The sequence below is a fragment of the Coregonus lavaretus genome, assembly GCF_964263955.1.
Source record: "Coregonus lavaretus genome assembly, contig: HAP1_SCAFFOLD_3639, whole genome shotgun sequence".
NCBI lineage: Eukaryota > Metazoa > Chordata > Actinopteri > Salmoniformes > Salmonidae > Coregonus > Coregonus lavaretus.
The window spans coordinates 1-6,878 of record NW_028156086.1 but is presented as its reverse complement, the minus strand read 5'-3'; the positions used below and the strand labels follow the sequence as shown (position 1 = coordinate 6,878).

The 6,878-nt window shown below is 44.0% G+C and overlaps 1 long non-coding RNA gene across 1 annotated transcript; it reads left to right on the top strand.

Moving 5' to 3' along the window:
* Positions 1-1,079: 1,079 nt before the first annotated feature.
* LOC311126861 lies at positions 1,080-6,422 on the top strand. The gene is made up of 3 exons (XR_014613068.1): positions 1,080-1,141; positions 1,389-1,961; positions 6,314-6,422. It is a non-coding gene; the product is annotated as an uncharacterized lncRNA (long non-coding RNA).
* The last annotated feature ends 456 nt before the right edge of the window (positions 6,423-6,878 follow it).

The window sequence follows — 6,878 nt, the reverse complement described above, 5'->3', positions numbered from 1 at the left end:
ACTGTCTGTTGTTGTCCTGGTCACTTTTTCCCTGATGTGGTACTCAGAATGTATTTCCTCTAATGCAGCAGCAAGGACATCAAACGTGTGCGAGCCTTTGACAGGTCTACAAGCCAATGTGGAGTGCCTCTCCAGTGAGGTGTTGTCTATCCAGTGACAGGTGACACCTAAGAAGCTACGTTAGCAACATAGTTCACAGCACTCAGCTTTTTGATGATTATGCTCTTCTTGTGTTTTGCAGCTTCTTGTATTCTTGTGCATAACGTTTTAATTGTCATTACTGTATGAGGCTGCAAGGTTTCTATCAAAGTATTGAAGGATGGCGTCTCAACCACAGAAAATGGTTGGTTGGCATCACATACAAAATTTAGCATCAGCTTGTCAAGCGTTGCTTGTGTTTGTGTTACCCGCCCTGGGGCAGCAAAGGCTGTGATTTTTGCATTTTTCACAAGAGTATCACTGGAAGAGGAGGACTTACGCTTTCTGTGGTTCTCTAGTAAGTCTGTGTACTTTGCCAGTTTGTTGGGGTGAATCCTCTGTGGACTCAAAAAAAATATGTGAGGCTACAGGGAGATCAAGACATTAAAATAGACTTATTATCACATCAAATGTGGATATATATATATATATATATATATATATATATATATATAGAAAATGTTTAAAACATATGTAACCTAAAAGACAAACATTCGCCTATCCACAGCAAAAAAAAACGAATTTAGGAAACTTACCGCTACATGTTTCCTCAAGTTAGATGTTGAGTTCTTGAATGCTGAAATGTCCGTTTGTTTTGGTAGACACAGAAGACACCGCATAATGTAGCTGTTCTTTCGCACTTTTACTAAGGTAAACATGCTTTCAATATGAGGCCAGGGGTGCGGGTGTTCCTCCTCGTCTGTGTCTGCATTGCCGACGGCTAATTCTGACATTTTTGTGTTGCTATGACTGTAAAGCCAACCCGTCCCGCCGCTGAGATTGAGTATGGTAAAGTGACGAGACTGCACAACTACGTTTGATTGGTGAAACACAGTCACGTGGTAGAGCCTTAGCGGAAGTCTCTCTCTCTCTGTCAAAATAAAACATTAAAATAAGGCATATGCGGGGGGATAAAGACAATGACGCATAGAATACCAAAGAGGTAAAAAGAAAAGTAACGACCTCATTGTAGCCTAATGTAGCGGAGTAAGAGTACAGTTTCTTCTTCACAAATCTACTCAAGTAAAAGTAAAAAGTATAGTGATTTAAAACTACTCCTAGAAGTATAATTTTTTCAAAAACTTACTCAAGTAAATGTAACGGAGTAAATGTAACTCGTTACTACCCACCTCTGCTCCTACTCCTCAGAAAACTAAACTTATCTCTGGTTCTCTTGCTATGTTTGTTAGTGTGTGCATCAAAATGGCAGAGGCCATGGATCAGTTGTCCGATCAGTCTGGATCTACTGAAGGATCCAGTGACTATTCCCTGTGGACACAGGTACTGTATGGGCTGTATTAATGGCTGCTTGGATCAGGAAGATGACAGGGGTCTACAGCTGCCCCCAGTGCAGACCTTTATCCCAAGGCCTGTTCTAAACAGAAACATTATGCTTTCTGAAGTGGTGGAGAAACTGAAGAAGAGTCTAAGCTGCTCCCCCTGCTCTGTCCTTTGCTGGACCTGGAGATTTGGAGTGTGATTTCTGCGCTGGGAGAAAACTCAAAGCCATGATGTCCTGCCTGGTGTGTCTGGCCTCTTACTGTGAGACTCACCTCCAGCCTCACAATGAAGTAGCTCCATTAAATAAGCTCAAGCTAGTCAAAGCCTCCACACAACTACAGGAGAATATCTGCTCTCATCATGACAAACTACTGGAGGTGTACTGCCATACTGATCAGCAGTGTATCTGTTATCTTTGTATGATGGATGAACATTAAAGCCATGAGACAGTATCAGCTGCAGCAGAAAGAACTGAGAAACAGGTAAAGATGGGAACTCCACAGTTAGATGTAATATGCCTCAATAACTATGAGGAAGTGTTTTAGTCTAAGATGATATAACTGAAAGAGAGAAAAAATCTGGCAATGCCCAGAAATGTCAAAGTACACACACAACCAATCAAATCAAATCAAATGTTATTTGTCACATGCACCAAATACAACCTTACCGTGAAATGCTTACATACAAGCCCTTAACCAACAATGCAGTTTTAAGAAAATAAAAAAGTAACACAAAAAAATAACAATAACGAGGCTATATACAGTGGGGAAAAAAATGTATTTAGTCAGCCACCAATTGTGCAAGTTCTCCCACTTAAAAAGATGAGAGAGGCCTGTACACGTCAACTATGACAGACAAATTGAGAATTTTTTTCTCCAGAAAATCACATTGTAGGATTTCTTATGAATTTATTTGCAAATTATGGTGGAAAATAAGTATTTGGTCACCTACAAACAAGCAAGATTTCTGGCTCTCACAGACCTGTAACTTCTTCTTTAACAGGCTCCTCTGACCTCCACTCGTTACCTGTATTAATGGCACCTGTTTGAACTTGTTATCAGTATAAAAGACACCTGTCCACAACCTCAAACAGTCACACTCCAAACTCCACTATGGCCAAGACCAAAGAGCTGTCAAAGGACACCAGAAACACAATTGCAGACCTGCACCAGGCTGGGAAGACTGAATCTGCAATAGGTAAGCAGCTTGGTTTGAAGAAATCAACTGTGGGAGCAATTATTAGGAAATGGAAGACATACAAGACCACTGATAATCTCCCTCGATCTGGAGCTTCACGCAAGATCTCACCCCGTGGGGTCAAAATGATCACAAGAACGGTGAGCAAAAATCCCAGAACCACATGGGGGGACCTAGTGAATGACCTGCAGAGAGCTGGGACCAAAGTAACAAAGCCTACCATCAGTAACACACTACGCCACCAGGGACTCAAATCCTGCAGTGCCAGACGTGTCCCCCTGCTTAAGCCAGTACATGTCCAGGCCCGTCTGAAGTTTGCTAGAGTGCATTTGGATGATCCAGAAGAGGATTGGGAGAATGTCATATGGTCAGATGAAACCAAAATATAACTTTTTGGTAAAAACTCGTCGTGTTTGGAGGACAAAGAATGCTGAGTTGCATCCAAAGAACACCATACCTACTGTGAAGCATGGGGGTGGAAACATCATGCTTTGGGGCTGTTTTTCTGCAAAGGGACCAGGACGACTGATCCGTGTAAAGGAAAGAATGAATGGGGCCATGTATCGTGAGATTTTGAGTGAAAACCTCCTTCCATCAGCAAGGGCATTGAAGATGAAACGTGGCTGGGTCTTTCAGCATGACAATGATCCCAAACACACCGCCCGGGCAACGAAGGAGTGGCTTCGTAAGAAGCATTTCAAGGTCCTGGAGTGGCCTAGCCAGTCTCCAGATCTCAACCCCATAGAAAATCATTGGAGGGAGTTGAAAGTCCGTGTTGCCCAGCGACAGCCCCAAAACATCACTGCTCTAGAGGAGATCTGCATGGAGGAATGGGCCAAAATACCAGCAACAGTGTGTGAAAACCTTGTGAAGACTTACAGAAAACGTTTGACCTGTGTCATTGCCAACAAAGGGTATATAACAAAGTATTGAGAAACTTTTGTTATTGACCAAATACTTATTTTCCACCATAATTTGCAAATAAATTCATAAAAAATCCTACAATGTCATTTTTTGGATTTTTTTCCTCATTTTGTCTGACATAGTTGACGTGTACCTATGATGAAAATTACAGGCCTCTCTCATCTTTTTAAGTGGGAGAACTTGCACAATTGGTGGCTGACTATGCATAGATAATAAACAGCGAGTAGCAGCAGTGTAAAAACAAAGGGTGGGGGGGGGGGGGGCGGGGGTGTATCAATGCAAATAGTCCGGGTGGCCATTTTATTAATTGTTCAGCAGCAGTCTTATGGCTTGGGGGTAGAAGCTGTTAAGGAGCCTTTTGGACCTAGACTTGGCGATCCGGTACCACTTGCCGTGTGGTAGCAGAGAGAACAGTCTATGACTTGGCTGACTGGAGTCTTTGACAATTTTTTGGGCCTTCCTCTGACACCGCCTAATCCTGGATGGCAGGAAGCTTGGCCCCAGTGATGCACTGGGCCGTATGCACTACCCTCTGTAGCCTTACAGTCGGATGCCGAGCATTTGCCATTCCAGGCAGTGATGCAACCGGTCAGGATGCTCTCGATGGTGCAGCTATAGAACATTTTGAGGATCTGGGGACCCATGCCAAATCTTTTCAGTCTCCTGAGGGGGAAAAGGCATTGTCGTGCCCTCTTCACGACTGTCTTGGTGTGTTTGGACCATGATAGTTTGTTGGTGATGTGGACACCAAGGAACCTGAAACTCTCTACCCGCTCCACTACAGCCCCATCGATGTGAATGGGGGCTTGTTTGGCCCTCCTTTTCCTGTAGTCCATGATCAGCTCCTTTGTCTTGCACACGTTGAGGGAGAGGTTGTTGTCCTGGCACCACACTGTCAGTCTCTGACCTCCTCCCTATAGGCTGTCTCATTGTTGTCGGTGATCAGGCCTACCACTGTTGTGTCGTCAGCAAACTTAATGATGTTGTTGGAGTCGTGCTTGGCCACGCAGTCGTGGGTGAACAGGGAGTACAGGAGGGGACTAAGCACGCACCCCTGAGGGGCCCCAGTGTTAAGGATCAGCGTGGCAGATGTGTTGTTGCCTACCCTTTCCACCTGGGGGTGGCCCGTCAGGAAGTCCAGGATCCAGTTGCAGAGGGAAGTGTTTAGTCCCAGGGTCCTTAGCTTAGCTCACATCACTGGGCAGCTCGCGGCTAGGTTTGCCTTTGTAGTCCTTAATAATTTGCAAGCCCTGCCACATTCGACGAGCGTCAGAGCCCGTGTAGTAGGATTCAATCTTAGTCCTGTATTGATGCTTTGCCTGTTTGATGGTTTGTCTGAGGGCCTAGCGGCATTTCTTATAAGCGTCCGGATTAGTGTCCCGCTCCTTGAAAGTGGCAGCTCTAGCCTTTAGCTCGGTGTGGATGTTGCCTGTAATCCATTGCTTCTGGTTGGGATATGTACGTACGGTCACTGTGGGAATGACGTCATCATCGATGCACTTATTGATGAAGCCAGGACTGAGGTGGTATACTCCTCAATGCCTTTGGATGAATCCCGGAACATATTCCAGTCTGTGCTAGCAAAACAGTCATCTGACCACTTCCGTATTTGCTTGTAAGCAGGAATCAGGAGGATAGAAATATGGTCAGATTTGCCAAGTGGAGGGCGAGGGAGAGCTTTGTATGCGTCTGTGTGTGGAGTAAAGGTGGTCTAGAGTTTTTTTCCCTCTGGTTGCACTTGACATGCTGGTAGAAATTAGGTAAAACGGATTTAAGTTTGCCTGCATTAAAGTCCCTGGCCACTAGGAGTGCCGCCTCTGGATAAGCATTTTCTTGTTTGCTTATGGCCTTATACAGCTCATTGAGTGCGGTCTTAGTGCCAGCATCGGTTTGTGGTGATAAATAGACAACTTCAAAAAACATAGATGAAAACTCTCTTGGTAGATAGTGTGGTCTACAGCTTATCATGAGGTACTCTACCTCAGGCGAGCAATACCTCAAGACTTCTTTAATATTAGACATTGCGCACCAGCTGTTATTGACAAATAGACACACACCGCCACCCCTCGTCTTACCAGACGTAGCTGTTCTGTCCTGCCGATGCACGGAAATCCCAGCCAACTCGGTGAAACATAAGATATTACCGTTTTTAATGTCCCGGTGGTAGGATAGTCTCAAACGGAGCTGATCCAGTTTATTCTCCAGTGATTGCACGTTGGCCAATAGAACGGATGGTAGAGGCGGGTTACCCACTCGCTGACAAATTCTCACAAGGTACCCGGACCTGCACCCCCTGTATCTCCGTCTTTTCTTCATGCGAATGACATGGATTTGGGCCTGGTCCGGGAGAAACAGTATATCTTTCGCGTCAGACTCATCAAAGAAAAAATCTTCATCCAATTCAAGGTGAGTAATCGCTGTTCTGATATCCAGAAGCTCTTTTTGGTCATAAGAGATGGTAGCAGCAACAATATGTACAAAATAAGTTACAAACAATGCGAAAAAACACACAAAATAGCACAATTGGTTAAGAGCCCGTAAAATGGCAGCCATCCCCTTCGGCGCCATTATTATCTGAACTGTTGTTAGGCTAAACTTAGCTTGTCTTTGAGCAATACATTGATTGTCATCGAGTTTATAATAGGGCACACAATGTTTAACATTTCTCAAAGTCATATTTGTAAATGTATCGATATTATTTATTTATCTGTAGAAAGAGTGGGGGGAGAAACGTCAAAAATCCCAGAAGAGAATTCAGGAGCGTGAGAAGGAGATTCAGGAGCTGAGACAGGCTGTGGATTCTGAAGGTGAGTGTTGGAGCCGATATACAGTGGGGAAAAAAAGTATTTAGTCAGCCACCAATTGTGCAAGTTCTCCCACTTAAAAAGATGAGAGAGGCCTGTAATTTTCATCATAGGTACACGTCAACTATGACAGACAAAATGAGAAAAAAAAATCCAGAAAATCACATTGTAGGATTTTTAATGAATTTATTGGCAAATGATGGTGGAAAATAAGTATTTGGTCAATAACAAAAGTTTCTCAATACTTTGTTATATACCCTTTGTTGGCAATGACACAGGTCAAACGTTTTCTGTAAGTCTTCACAAGGTTTTCACACACTGTTGCTTGTATTTTGGCCCATTCCTCCATGCAGATCTCCTCTAGAGCAGTGATGTTTTGGGGCTGTCGCTGGACAACACAGACTTTCAACTCCCTCCAAAGATTTTCTATGGGGTTGAGATCTGGAGACTGGCTAGGCCACTCCAGGACCTTGA